Source organism: Heterocephalus glaber, unplaced genomic scaffold, assembly GCF_053883595.1.
Source record: "Heterocephalus glaber isolate CG9 unplaced genomic scaffold, H.glaber_assembly_v1.0 deba00000122, whole genome shotgun sequence".
NCBI classification, from domain to species: Eukaryota; Metazoa; Chordata; class Mammalia; order Rodentia; family Bathyergidae; genus Heterocephalus; species Heterocephalus glaber.
In genome coordinates this window covers 81789830-81805424 of record NW_028258138.1, presented here as the reverse complement: position 1 = coordinate 81805424, position 15595 = coordinate 81789830, and positions in this window count along the sequence as shown.

The window sequence follows — 15595 nt, the reverse complement described above, 5'->3', positions numbered from 1 at the left end:
GGGGGCTGGACTAAGGGCACGGTTGTGCCTGCCACTTAGACACACTTCATCTCCGGGCGCTCAGGGGCATCAGTGTAAGGTGGTGCTCCCCGCACTTACCCCTGGCGCACACAGACTAGCAGGGAAGAGCTCTCGGGCAGCTGGGGCTCTTTCCCCAGTGTGGTCCTCACAGGCTTGGTGAAGGATGCAGGAGATTCCCAGGAGGCATGGCAAGAGGGGAAAGTTCCACAGAGAATGGTCTCTACCATTCCAACCCCCAGCGACTTGGAGGACCTGCAGAAAGGAGAGGGCAAGGTGAGACCTTAAGAATCTAAGTGAGGAAGAACAGCAAAGTAAACCAAGGTAAAAGGAAATTAAAAAAAATCATTTTTTCATATTGTAAGATAGTCAAAATGTTTAAATAATGAATGAATAAAATTAGAAATAGACAAACAATTGAGAAAATTAAGGAGTAGTATGCTGCTGTAAAATGAATGTAGATTGTCACATATACCACTGTGGAGTATTCTTCAGGATATGTTGCTAGGTAAGTTAAGGTGGGAAAGGTGCATACAACATGCTACCACTTATTTAAGGACAGAATAAAACACAAATAAAAGATAGACTTTTCTAAATATACCTTGCCTTGGAGATGTGACCTTGGAGTCCAGTAAGTAGTTTATTCTAAACTGTAGTTGATAGGAATCACTCTTTTGAAAGCTTTACCCTGTTTGGTAGTCATATTTTTATTGATAGTGCATAGAATATTCTTCACAGTAACCGCTAAGGGCAAGTTAAAAAAGTAACTAAGATGTTAACATCTTTTGATAGAATATTTATTTTTATTCGCTCTGAAAGGATTTGGATATTATTTATCATGTTTATTCCTGGGTACACTGTCTTTCATTGCCATTTGAAATTGCTTATTTTAAACGTATTACTGCTAACATATTAATGCTAGCATATGAATGTACAGTTGTTCTTACACACTAAATCACCTCTACCTGACTAGTTAAATCATAATAGAATTTTTATAAATTTGATCTTTGGAGTCTCTATTTTGGCAATCATGTTAGTCAAGTACAATGATGTTTTTTGTGTTTTATTATTTTGCCGTATTTATTTCTCTTATTTTATTTTGCTTTCTAAGACGTTTGATATGACTTTGAGGATAAGAGGGGTCTCTGGGCATCTGGGTCTTATTTCTGATATTTAAGGGAATCCTTATGCAGATTTTTGTTCATAAAGAAACCTAACAGGCTAAAGAAAATTTCTATTTCCTATTTACTAAAAATACGCGTATCCTATGTTATATATCTACGGAAGTCATTTCTTTATTATTATTTAGCTGTTAAGAGAGAATTACAGTAACAGATATGGAATAAGTTAATTTAATGACAATTATTTTATATATTACTGAATTCCACTTGCCCATATTTTGTTCATGATTCTTGTGTCTATGTTTATAAATGAAATTAGCCTATAAATATTCTGTCCTTGTCTATTTTTGTTATCAAAACCTTATCCTTTTCATAAAATAAGGTGGGGAATATTCACTTTACTTTCTAATTTCTGGAATAATTTTCATATGACTGAAAAGAATCTTGAAAGTTTTTCAAGTTTATTTGTAATACTATTTTGGGGTTTTTGTAGTTAAAAGATTTATTATATATTTTCTTCATAAGCACATTTTAGTAAGCGTGTCTTTCTAGCACTTTTTGTATTGTGTAAATTGTTGATGCAAAGCTATTTAATGCTCATTTTCTTTGCAATCTTCTAAGGCCAGGAAGACAGATTTCCTGCTGGTCAGGGAGATTTCTCCCGACCATCACCCTGAGTATAAGGGTTGGCAGGGTGGCTCTGGCGAAACTTTCCAGTCTGCCCCGCATTGCTGTCATCCTTAGAGCTCGAGGGTCCCGTTGCACGCGCCCTGGCCAGGAAGTCCCTGGCTCTGCTCCCTTAACATGCATGGCTCAAGTCCCTCTAGGGTCCCCTCACTCTGTGGGACCCAGGGCACCCAGGTCCCCGCTGTGGTCTGTGGGTCAGGACACCATGCATGTGCATAGTCGAGCTCTCAAGCACCCACCCCTGCCCTCGGCTCGAAGCTGAGCCACTTGCTGTGTGTTTACATATACCTCGGGGAGTTACTTCACCCCAGGCACCCCACTGCCCCTCTTTAAAATGGGCACCTTGTGCCTTCCTCCTAAGGATGAGAAGCTGAGGTGCACTGAGTTTTCCCTGGAAAGAACTATAAATATGTGGTCCCGATGGCTATGCACAGTTGTGCCCAGGACACCGTATCTCTTCATCCTCAGACACTGCTTTCTCAGTGATTCACACACTGGGTGAGGTGCTGGATGGATTTCTGCAGGAGGCCATGGGCTTTCTGGCTCTCTAACCTGCAGGTCTCTGTACAGGTGTGTCAATGACCAGGTGCCTCTCCTGCAGAGCCAGCATTCTCTCATGCAGCATGATGACGAAAGAGCATTTATTTCAAAGCTTTCAGGCAGATGGTTCTTTCAGGATATTATGCTTGTGTCTAGATGTCTCTCCAAAGCCTCATGCACTCACAGGTGGAGCTTTTCAGAGCTGGCTGGGTCTAGAGTGTGATAAGGGATTAAGGGTATAATGCTGGGATTAGGGTTGTCCTACCTGGAGGTGGGTGGCACTGCCCAAAGGGCTGGTAGCCTAGATGGAATATAAAGGGACAGAAGGCAGGCTGCTGCTGCTTGCCTCTGCTTGCTGTTTCCTGCTCTGCCATGGACAGTTTCTCCTCTGTGGTGCTGTACTGCCTCGGAGCCACCTGACTGTGGACTAAAACCTCTACAAACTGTGACCTGAAATAAACCTTTCCTCCTTTAACTTTGGGTGTCAGATATTTTGTTTCTGCAACAAGAAAAGTAACTAAGACATATTGTGAGGAAGGTACAGCTGGTATGCAGTGATCCTCAACCTTCGGTGTGCTGTGAGATACACAGGGAGCATTATTACTCCCTCTTGATGGATGGGAGTGCTGAGCCTCAGAACAGTTGTGGTACACCTTGGGCCATGAGGTCTGAGAAGTGTCGGTTTCATGACCTTCACTCAATGGTGGCAGCCTCTGCAGTTTAACTCAAGTGCTCCTCCTCCTGCCGGGTCCTGCAGTAACCCTGCTCTTCAGCTCTGCCAGGGTGATGAGCTTGAGAACATCGGGTGTCTGAGGAGGAGAATGATTAGAACCGTAGACAGAGTACGTATATGCAAATATCTAAGAGCACAAATGATGATTGATAGTTGTTCTAATAGATGGATTAGCTGTAAATGTATTTTTGTAATTTCATTAAGGTTGGGGGATTGAACCTTAGGGTTCTGCATATTGAGGCATTAACTTCACTGTCATGTTTCCAACCCCACGAAACACAAGTATATGTCAAAATGAGTGGAATAATGATGTTACCTTATGGGTGATACTTGTAATTTCATTGTTGCCATCACAAACCCTGGCAAAATGAATCTCTTCATTTCAGCAGAATCCCTGGGGACCAGCTGTGCTCATTCCAGGCAAAGCTCACATTTGGGTGGGTTTGTTTCTGGCCTCCCGCTGAGCCCAGCTGTGCACCTTACCTTCCCAGGCAGCAGCTGCTTCTGAGTCAGACTGGGCCTGGCCACTCAGGGTTAACTTGCAAACCAAATCCAACTCCAGGAATCCACAGCATTCCTGTGCCTTTTTCCCTGAGAATCATTGGCTCCGCTATTTCTAGGTTCACCTCATTTCTGGCCTCTTAGACTTCTCTCTCTCTCTCTCCTTCCCTCCCTCTTTCACTCCCTCCCTGCTTTTGAATCCATCCTCCTTTAGGACCCTGGTTTTCTTAGTTACTCTTCTCATTGCTGAGACGAAATACCCAACACCCGGTATTAAAGGAGGAGAGGTTTATTTGGCTCACAGTCTATAAAGGTGTCATTCCATAGCTGGCTGGCTTCAAGGCAGGGGGGCACGGCAGAGGAGCATTGCAGCAGGTAGAAGGCAGCAATGCAGCAAAGTAGCCAAGCAGCTTCTTTGTGTCCCTTTATATTCCATCCAGACTGCCTGCCTTCTGGGCGGCACCACCTACACCCTGAGTGGGGCACCCTAATCCAGAATCGCATCTTTAACCCCAGCATCGCACACCCCAGTCTAGCCACCTTTGAAATGCCCCACCTGTGACCACAGGAGGCTTTGGGCAGACATCTAGACAGAAGCCATAACACCGGCTCTAGCAGCTACCCGGGACCTCCACTGAGATCTGTGTAAGCCCCAGCTCCCCTACCTGTTAGGGAAGGGAGGGTGCGAGCAGAGTCCTTGTCTTCTCCTGGGCTTAGTTTTAACCAGGACTTTCTTCCTTCCCCTTGCACAACGCTTCCCTCTGAACAGCCCATCTTTCCCTGGGCCAGTGATGTATGGATGTCGCAATGTAACCATGATGCAGTCACAGTTAAGATGATGGGGAGGTGACAGTGGACAAAATGGAGATATGGGGTGGGGAGGGCTGCACCAAGTGATTCTAAGACACAGCCAGGGTTGAAAACCACCATGTGCATTGGTCTGTAGGCCAGGGCACCTTGAACGTCAGTGTGTACCAGAGTCATTCCACGGACTTGTTAAAATACCGAACACTGGGCCCTGGCTCCGGGTTTCCTGCAGAACATGGGTGGAGTAAGATCTCCCCTCGCCTCTACGGGCCTCCTAGGTAAGGTGGAGGTTCCCGGCCTGGAGGCCTATGCTGGGCACCATGTTCATGTCGTTTCCACCAGACGGCAGCCTCTGTGCAAGACAGCATCACTGTGTCCTTGTGGGAGCGCCTGTCTTATCCACGGCGTGGCCGCTTAGATGGTGTGTTGTTCTGTGCTGGAGACTAGGACAGAGGCTTCCACTAACTGATGATAGGGTCACAACACACAGACCCCCTAGGCCAAAATGCACTTGGTTCAGCAAACCCACCAGCCACAGCGACACAGTGCAGGGCGGCGTGTGAGTTACCCTCTCCACGGCAAGGCTGGCTGGGCTCTGCGGCCAGATCTTCCCCGCACATAGCACCAGACAGGACCTTGCCATACGCTGCTGGCCAAACCAAAGACCCAAGTTCAGAATCTGCGCTGTGCTTGCTATGGGTGCGGACTGCGTCTGGACCATCAGAAGGTGAAGCCAGGTAAGCCAGGGCCCCCTCCCGGTTTGTTTTCTGGTACGGATCAGGGCTGGGTGAGCTTGATGATCACAAACACTTGTCCCAGAGCTCATGGTGTCCTCGGTGGTCCCCACCTGGAGTTCCTGGACTCTCCAGGCTGTGGGGACCCAGTCCGGGGGCTGCATGAGTCCCTGTGTGATGCCTGAAGCTGGGCAGCATCTGCTCGCTCACCGCACTTTCCAGTGTTGAGCCCTTGAAGAGATCTCAGCCTTGAGATCTCTCAGCACTTTTTTCTAATTATTTCAGACAAATTATTCATGTCTTAGATCTTTATTAGTTATTTGGAAAAGGAGGTTTAAAAAAAACTCTTTGTAGATTGAAAAAAGTGTATCCTGACTTTAACAATAAGGTTGTGCGGCCCAGTGGCACCGTGACTATTCCTGCTTCCTCCTTGCGGGTCAGTGATGCATTTCTGGAGTGGGGTCCACTCAGCCCAGTGGCTGTGGCAGGGGAGGCTATGGCCCAGTCCAGGAGCGATGGGGACGCCCCTGGAGAAGGAGGTGCTTCCCCCCTCCTGTGGATGCTCTTAATAGACAAAACCAGAAAGGAGACTTCTTAGGACCTAGATGAGAAGTCCCATCCGAGAAACACTGAGGACAGCCAGGCCTCCTTTGTAAAATTCAGCTATTGTTCCAAGAGGGCAAATTTAGCCAGGAGGGGCCCCCTGCCAAGGAGCCTTCAGGTTGGCAGTGCTTCCTGCTCCACAAACCTCCGTCTGCCCAGATCCCGAGTGCCCAGCAGGGCTCCTTGGCAGTGTGTCCCAAGCAGCCCCTTTGCTCTGCTCAGTGCCAGCATCCGCTGCTCTGAGCCTCTGCAGACTCCGGGGTGAGGAAGCAGTTACACCCTCAAAAAGGCGTGTTGGGGACACTTGTGTGTCTGTCCCTGCAGTGTCCCCAGCAAGTGTCGCCTCCCTCGGCTGCTCCCCAAGTGGGGCGTTGTGTGCATGTGCGCGTGTGTGCACGTGTGTTGTGTGTTGCCATTTGTGCATTTAGAACCCTCTTGTCTTTGCCTTCTGTTACAACACAAAGGATTATGATAATTGATCTATGAGTATGCAATGCTGCTTTTGACAAAAGATTTACCAATCCCCCCATTAAAACTCCTTGGATTTTCATAGCTTGCAAAGAATGCATTCTCTTGTACAGCAAGTTAAAAAAAAATCATCTCATTGATTTGTACATGGGCTGTGGTTGGGGTGCAGATTGATTTCCATTCAGGAATAGCATGGCGTTCTCTTCAGATGGACCAGTGTGCTTGTCTTGCTAAGAGCTCTGGTGAGATAAGTTTAATCTAAGCAGGATATTTTTACTTTACTATGTTTTAGATTATACTTTCAGAATCATTTTTCATCTTAGCTGAAAGAGGTGCATTTCCACTTTTTATTTCTAAGCTGAATATTTTATTTTGTACATCTTTCTCTTTTCAGAAACTACATCCCAGGAAAAGCAGGTTTTTCCTTCTTTGTGTGTGAGACTTTCCTATTCTTCTAAGCAATGTCTTTGTGGGTGCCTGCTTTGGGCTTGACCTTTATGCCCAAATGAACTCCACTTTCAAATAACTGTCCACTTACCCTCAGAGCATCAGAGAATATGCGTAGCTCAAATGTGAATTTAACTCAAGAGCAAGATGTAGGAAGAGGTAAAATTTAAGGCAAACAGAGACACGATCTGGATCTTATTTGGAGTAGTGCTGAGAGGGAGGACATCACATCTCTCCTTGCCCAAGGCTTGTTGTGATGATTAGATTCATTAATAGGCATCAAGCAATCGTAAGGGTGCCAGACCCTGCAACTGCTCAATAATCATTAGCCGATATTATGATTGTTAAAAAAGAATGTGGAATTTATTGCAACATCCAGCGTTTTGTGACAGAGGGATATGGCCAAGGGTCACAAACACTGATTTCATGTTTATTTTGAATGCATTGCTCTCCCCTGGCCTCCCGCATTATATGCTGGAGAGAAGCCTATCTATTCTGCATGAGACTGGACAGCCTGTCTCTCCAGCAGCTTACCCTATTAAGGAGTCGGCGGCCCCGAAGGCATAGGCAATACAATAATGATAATAAAACACATTTCTGGAGGACGTGCTTCCAAGCTGGGTCTGCTGCTCACTGGCCGGTGGCCTCCATCAGAGGGTCCGCTGTCCCCACTAGGGCTCTGTGCTAATTGGGACAGGGAACTAACCTCTCCCAGCCTGAGTGCAGCTGAGCCTGGAGGTGCAGTGCTGTATCTGGAAGACCCCGGCACCTGGGTGTGGGGCGCTAACCGGATTGAGCTCATTAGCAAATCTGCAAGCCCTGCTGCCACCGCACACAGGATAAAGTACGCCAGGCTGCTTTGCACCCCACAGCCCCTCCAGCAAGCCCACATAATAAAAAGGCATTTATTAATAATCTCATTGGTCACACAACACAAAAGAAGGCTAGCAGAAGTCAAATGCTGTCATTTGCAGTGACTAGAAAGGCGTAATTAAAATAAGTACCATGTGATTAACCTTTGCAAAATTAATCTGCTGTAAAAAAAGTGGCACAAAACAGAGAACACAGGCTCTTAAAGTGAACTTAATGCAATCCGCAGCTGTTGCTCAAACTGGGACCAAATTCTGTGTGTGTGTGAAATGTTCACATCCCAATAGCAAAGAGCAATTAGCGAAGTTGGGTACCAGGTGGCTGTGACTGCAGAAGGCAGCAGCTGAAGAGAGGCGGTGTGCAGTGCTGTCCCTCAGGGCCCTGTGGCCCTGGGCTGTGACATCCAGTTCTCAGGTTAGTGCCTGAGACCCTTGAGCAATTTTCTTAACCTTTCAGCAACTCAGTTTCTGCATCTATAAAATGCGGATATTCATGTATTTCACATGTGATGATTGAATAAGGTTATAGAGCCAGGTGGGGGTGGAGCACACCTGCAAACCTAGCACGCTGGGAGGCTGAGGCAGGAGGATAGAAATTTGCAGCCCAGCCTGGGCAACTTAACCACTTAGCGAGACCCTGTCTCAAAATAAAAACTAAAAACAGGTCTGGGGATGCAGCTCAGTGTGAGACTTGGGTTTGATCCCCTCTTCACACGAAATGGTAGACGGGAGGGAGAAGGAGGGAGAAGGGGGAGGAGAGAGGCACTGTGTACCCGAAGCTCTCTTGGCAGGGCCAGGCACACTGTGGGCGTCAGAGCGTCTCAGTGCTGCTAAGCGTCTGTCCCCAGAGTCCTTGCCACGGGGCAATGACGTGGCCACTCTGCGAGGTGACCTCGAAGGAGTCAGCACTGGCCAGACAGTGGTGTCCTGCTGGGCCGGGATGGCAGTGAGGCCCCCTTGTGCCTTGCTGTCCCAGGTGCTTCCTCATGAGGCCAAATGCGCTCCAAGAAGGTGGATCACACAGGTGCAGGACGGCCACGCACATCCGCAGGGCGAGGGCGTAACCAGGCCAGGCATCGGGCTTTGGGGGACAGTACTGTCCCCTCCCGGGAGGTGGTGTTCAAAGGACGCCGCTTTTGCTGCATGGGAAGGCACGGCCCTGTGGCTGCCCTCAGGTGTGCAGGAGAAATGTCCCGGTTGGAGAACTCTGCTGGCGCCTCCAGCCCTCAGGCAGGGTGGGACAAAGGGACAAGGCTGCTGCAGGGGACACATGTCTCAGGCCAGGGAATCAATAGGGTAAATACTATCATCCTATTTTACCAATCAAGATTGAAGCCAAAAGTTGAACTCTTCGCTGAGGAAGGGACCAGCGTGGGAGGTTGTCCCTTCCTTCAGCATCCAGCTGCCGCTGCTGGTCCTGGCTCCAAGGTGGCTCAGCCACCGCTCCCCCAGGCTTGATTTGGGGAACACCCAGGACACAGTATGATACAAACAGCTGGTAAATTATCAGTTGGGTTAAGGACACTGAAGGACAGACTCAGGTCTGGACACACAGTTATCAGTGCCCATGTGGCTGTCGATGTGATGTCAAGGCCAGCAAGGCCAGCAGTGAGTGGGCTTATCAGACCCAGCAACACTGGAGCAAGGGTCTTTAGTTGTGCTGTCACCGCTGGCTCAGTGTCCTGACTCGATTAAAAGTCTGTACCTTTCATGGTCATTTTGACTTTGGGGAGGAGCCAGAGGTCACACGGTGCCAATCCGGCGACTATGGTGGATAAGGACACAGCGCCATGTTTTTACGAACCTGCCTTTCTGTCCGATGGCTGTTGGCAGCATCATTCACTGTATTTTTGATCATATCTCATAAAAACCTTCAGGAAAGAGGGCTTCAGAGCTGCTGCAGAAAGTGGCAAGAATGATGGGATGATTGTGTTCAAAGTGTGGGGAGGATTTTGAGGGGGATTCTTGCCAAAGTGTCTTTTACTGTAATACATTTTAAAAATGTAAACATTATCCTTATATTTCAATCACGCCTCATATTGCAACATAGCATGAAAGTGAAAACAGACTTTGGAGCAGCCAGACCTGAGTCTTTCCTGTCAGACAAGTCGCACAGCTGCTTTGCCGCCTTCCTTGCCTGTCAGATGGGACCATCTCTGGCTTGGGGACGGAGCTGGTGATGCATTCGGGTCTCCCCAGTCCTTGATCTGGCAGTGACACTTGGAGCATGGAAGCCCCGGTTATCGAGTAGCACATTCAGTACAAACCATCCCTTACCAACACCCTTAAAAACACACAGTCACATCTAAATAAGTTAAATATGTCCTTTATTTATGCTATTCAGGGCCCAAACTAGAAAATTTAACTCTACTTGAAATAGCAGGATTTAAAAATTTTCCCTTTAGGAAGAAACATAACACAGCTTTGAAACAAGCTGCAGAGGTCAGTACCTGTGGTTTTAGTGACACTTGGGTGGGGAAGCGCAGGTGACCAGGGAGCAGGCTCGACCGCAGGTTGCAGGGGCCAGGGACATGGCCCAGCAGGTGTGCAGGAGACTCCAGCATTTGCGGCTGGCCTTTCTGGTACTCTGCAATAATGTTCCCCGTATTTCTGTATTATGGGGGCCTGCCCAAGGTGAGCAGCAACATCATAACTCAGAGGCTCTGGGTTCAAATCCCACCTCCACCACAAATCTGCCTGTGACTTGAGGCAAATTCACTTAACTCATCCGAGCCCTGGTCTCGCCTGCTGTGAATCACATCACAGGGCCTTCACCCTGCAGGCCTGTCGGGGCCACTTAAGAAAGATGTGGAGCTTGCCTAGCTTTGCTACCCTCTGCAATACATCTTCATTTTATGCTCTTTTTCCTCCAGCTGTTCTCCTCGGAAGCAGCTAGAATTTCTCTTTTAATCAAGAAGGCATGTTTCATCATCACTGAAAGTGTAAAGCCTGTCGGTCAGTGTTGGATATTTACGGCAGGTTCATCTGACTGGAATTTTAGTTCATGAGTATGGGGAACAGCCACCCTTTTAACTAATGAAATGCATCCCTAATAGAGCCATATTTTTGGAGATGTACTGTCAGAAACAGCCACAGTGCCCTTCAGGGGACACCAGGGCCCCTAGCCATGTCTCTCGCCTCACATCTCTGCATCTCTTTCCCAAGTGAAAATTACTCTTTAAGGGAAGAAAGTTGATATGGAGAGAAACAATTTCTCCTTGTTACGGGTTGAATCTCGATGTCCCCCAAAAGCCTTGTGCTTGGAGGTTGGCTTTTGGAGGTGACTGGATCAGGGGGCGCTATGCCTGAGCTGCTGGTAGGAGGCAGGGCCTGGTTGGAGAGGTCGCTGAGGTGCGACCTGGAAGGTGCTTTCTTCTCCTCAGCTTCTCCCTTCTCTGCTTCCTGGCTGCTGTAGATCGAGCACCTGTCCTCCAGGGCCTTCCACAGTGCTCTTCTGCCTGGAGCCAGCTAACCATGTCTGATCCCACTCAAACCATAAGCCAAAGCAAACCTCTCTTCCTTTAAGTTGTTGGTGTCGAGTGTTGTGTTCCAGGAATAAGAAGATGACTAAGAACCACTACTTCTCCATTTAAGAAAAAATTTCCTGGATCAGCCAGCCTCTCACCTTTGTACATACTAAAGGTATCATGAGACCTTTAATTAAAGCCTTAGTCCCAGAACTCTGGGAGGCTGAGGCAGGAGGTTTGAAAGTTTGAGTGCAGCCTGGGTGGCTTAATGACTTCTGGAGACCCTGTCTCAAATTTAAATGTTTTTAAAAGGGTGGGGGATAGAGCTCAGTACAAAGAACCTGGGTTCAGTCTCCACAAAAAAGAAAAACAAAATGTCCAGTGCCACAGATGGCTGTCCGTGTGAGAATGTGTGAAGCTGTGGTCCCACTGGCAGTTTTCTCTCTGTCTTGTCACCAGACTGTGATCCCCCAGGGCAGGGTCCTTAAACCCTCACACTAAGCCCAGTTAGGAAAGTGCATCCCTTCTTCCTCTTCAGCATCTCTAAGGAGACTTTGCAAATGGAAACTGTAGAGGCTCAGAGGAACCACTGGACAGACGGTGGAATCCCTGGGGCTGCCCTGTGGATTCACACCTTACTGTCACCTGGTTCAATCATGAGGCGGGACATGTGTGAGAGATTGGTTTCTCCATTTTCCTTCTCATCTTTCTCTTCCTCCTCTTCTCTCCCTCTCTCCTCCCCTTCCTCCCCTTCCTTCCTGGCTTCTCTCTTTTCTCAGCTTTGGCCATAGGCCACCCAACTCTGCCATATTGTACCAAAGATAATATGTAAATGGTGGCCGGGGTTGTGTCCCAGGGAAACTTGGTTTACAGGAGCAGGCAGCTGGCTGTTTGGCCAAGGGTGTCTTTTACTAGTGCTGGTTCTCACCTGTCAGGGAGATTCTGGGGCTGGAGGCCCCAGGCCAGTGGGTGAATTTATGGCACATGCACTGCAGCGGGATGTTTGTATCACTGAAAGCTCTAAAAGGTTCCCCGTCACTGTGCCTAGGCTCTAAGGGAAGGGAGTCGATGAGTATCTTGCCAGGTCAGACCTGCATTATAAAGGATTTTGCTTTCTTCATTCTATGAAGCTGCAAGTTTAGACTGTTTCTGGATCTTGGGGCATTGGTTTTATTCTTTGTTGCTGAGTACACACCATAATCACCCAGGGTCGCGATGTGGCAGTATACGAGGCCCACATGGAGGTCAGAAGACCTGCATTTCAAGGTCATCTACCTTCCCATGTGACTTCACCTCTCAGAGCCACAAGTACCTCTTTTTTAAATTGAGAGTTTCGTACTAGATGACTTTAACATTCTGTCTGGCACTAATATCTTAATTCTTCATGCTGTGCACATTAGTTGGAGCTAAGTGATGTTTGACAGATAAAGGCCCAAAGAGAATATGTGAACATCCAGCAGGAGAGAAATGGCCTGTCTCCAGGTGAGGAGTTTGGCAGTGTGGATGGAGAGGACCCTGTGCAGGTGACAGGTTCCACAGCGTGGCAGTCTGCACACTGTTAAAATGAAAGGAATGGGTGAGATCGGCAGTGTAAGCAACAATGGCATGGTCTGGTTACCTCAAGACAAGGAAGAGTAGAAGAGGGTCTTGCAGTCTCCAATCTGAAGGACATGAACAGCTTGGATGAAGAGGGGTGCAGGTAGATACAGACCCCAACACAGCGGCGTGTGGTAAACAGTGAGGTCAGGTCTGTAGGGGTTGTGCTGAGCATGTTTTGCACAGGGCTACATTCACTACCCCAGTTGGTCACTGCTTTCTTCCGAGTCCCTGTCACCGAGGTCCTCACAGCGGCATCAAGAGCACTGACTATCTGACCCCTGTGCTTGCCTTAAGCACCCCCATGGAGGAGGCCCTGGCATTGCTGAGCCTGGTCGTGCACACGCTGATTCTCCCTTTCCAGCTGGAGGCTGAAGTGCTCTTGGACCTGCCCCAGGGACAGCATTGCACCCCTCTCACCACATCCCTTGTTCTTAGTGTCAGGGGTATTAGAAGCTCTCTTGGACCTTCTTACCATCCTGTCAGTGTTTGCCAAACCAACATTAGATTTTGTGGCCTGACTTCTGGTCCCAGAGAGGTCAGGATGGCAAATGTTCCTATTTGTAAGGCAGCTCAAGGTATTAAGGGGGAAGTGGGTAGATGTGGTGGTTTAGGGTGGAGCATTAACTTGATTTGCTTTGGGATCCACCTGGGGGATTGGTGGAGGACACTTCTGGGTCTGTCTGGTGGGTCATGGAGGCCTGGCCTTGGGGTCTATGTCTCATCCTTGCTGCTGCCTCTCTGGCACTATTTCCTTTCTGTGCTTCCCAGATGCCATAAACTGAGCAGCTCTGCCCTGCCATACCCTTCTGGCATGATGTTCCTGTTTAGAGCCAGCTGATCATGAACTGAATCCCTCAAACCATGAACCAAATTAAACAACTCTTCCTTTAAGTTGTGGTGGTGTGTGTTATCCCTCAATGACAAGAAAGCTGACTGATATAGAAGACCGGTACCAGAGAATCAAGATTTTTGCTGAGACTGAACCTGACCATGTGGTTTAGAAGGAGTTTGGAAAGGTTTGCAGAGGTAGGCTAGAGAAGCCATAGACTGCTATAAATGGAGCTTGTTGGGTGATTCTGGCTGGAGCTCAGAAGACCGGAATGATGATAGGAATGCAGGTTGAGGAAGTTTCACTTGGGAACAAGGACTTTGTTGGCAGTTGAACTAGAGGCCATCCTGAGACTTCATAGGCAACTGAAAGTAAAGTTAGTGCACTTATTAACTTGGTGGAGGAAATTTCAAAGAATCAGAACATTCAGGCTGTGGCACAGGTACTGCTGGCTGCCTTAAGCCATAATTATAGTGAGAATTGGGAGCAAAAAGCAAATTAGAAAAATTTGAAAAACTTTCAGTGAGTTTTGGTCATGGTTTCAGAAGGAACCATGTGTAAATTTGGGGCCAAAGAAGCTGTGGCTGCTGAAGCAATTTGTGCTGTTAAATAGAAACCAAGTACTTTGACCAGGGACAAGAATAAAGATGACTTGAGGGCATCTCGGGAATCAGCAAGACCCCACCTATACCTGGCAGAAGGGTTCAAAAGTGTAAATCTTTCATTTGAGTCGAGAACCCCTAGGTCCCTCCTAGAGAGGGGTGGCCTTGAAAATTGGTTCCCTGATATTCTTTTCACTGTGCTCAGTAATCCTAGCACTCAAAGGCTACTGCTGCCATGGTCTAAGGGGGCCTGGCTACTGCCCACATTGGTAGAAAACCTTGGTGTCATCCATGTAATGCTGGTTTTGTTGGCATGCAAAATATAAGAGTTGTAGGATCAGAGAGGCTTCCACCCAGATTTTGAAGGAATGCTTGGGATGCCAGACAAGGATCCCTGAGAGGGCAGTGTAGGAAGATGTGGGGATGAAGCTGAAAGTGCAATGGAGACCCTAGAAAGTCAGAGATGCCAGGAGCCTGGAACATCTATAAGCAGTGACTGGAGCTAGCCCAAGGCAGAGAGAGACCCTGTGGGCTACAGCTGGGATGGGGCTACTCAAGCCACTTGGAGCTCATGTTTTACTACTATGTGTCCCGGATGCTTGATATGGAGTTACGGGATTTAATGTCTGCCTTGCTGTGTTTTGGTTTTGCTTTGGCCTGATTCTTTTCTATCCCACCACCGCTCTCTGAATGAGAATGTTTACCTTGTGAAATTGTATCTTGGGATTATGTCACTTGTTTTTGATTTGTACAGAGGTTCACAGCTAAGAGTTTGCTTTGAATCTCAGAGGAGACTTGGACTTGGACTCTTGAAAAATGCTGGAACTGTTGAGACTGTGGGGAAGGGATTGTTGTGCTTCTGGTTGTATGTGAGGTGTTGTATTATGTTAGTGGAATTATGAACCTGCTGTTGTATTTATTTAGAGATTGAGTATGGTTTAAGGAGGTGTGTTTGGTATGAAGTTGACAAGGAGTGAGATGTAGTGGTGAGAGTGAAGGGCCAACTTGATTGGCTTCAGGATCCACCCTGAGGATTGGTGGGACACACTTCTGGGTGTCACAGAGGTGTGACTTTGGGTAATACAAGGGATGAAAAAATACAGTGAATTTTAAATTTTATAAACTTTTAACAGTAAAAAAATATATTGCCAAGAGTGATGGGATGTCTTTGAAGTGAGGGAGAGTATTCTGAGAGGGATTAATGGCAATGTATTTTTTACCGTAATAGTTTTTTAAATTTCATGGTTATTGAACATTCACCATATTTTTAGGTCTCCTTCATTCATCAAATAGTTGTGGTAATTTTTGTTGAATAAAAACATGATGCTGTGTTCTCATCCACTTTATTCACTGGACCTGACACTGTGCAACTGCTGGTTCTTCCTCTAAGTCAAAATGACCAGGAAGCGTCAATATTTTGAAATCGGTTCAGCACATTGAGACAACGAGGATAGCTTAACTAAAGATACTCATGAAAGAAGACTTCCAGCACTAATTCCAAAAGTACCAAGAAGCGTGGGGTGTGTTCAAAGTGAGGATACCTTGAGGGGGATGAATACATGTCTATTCT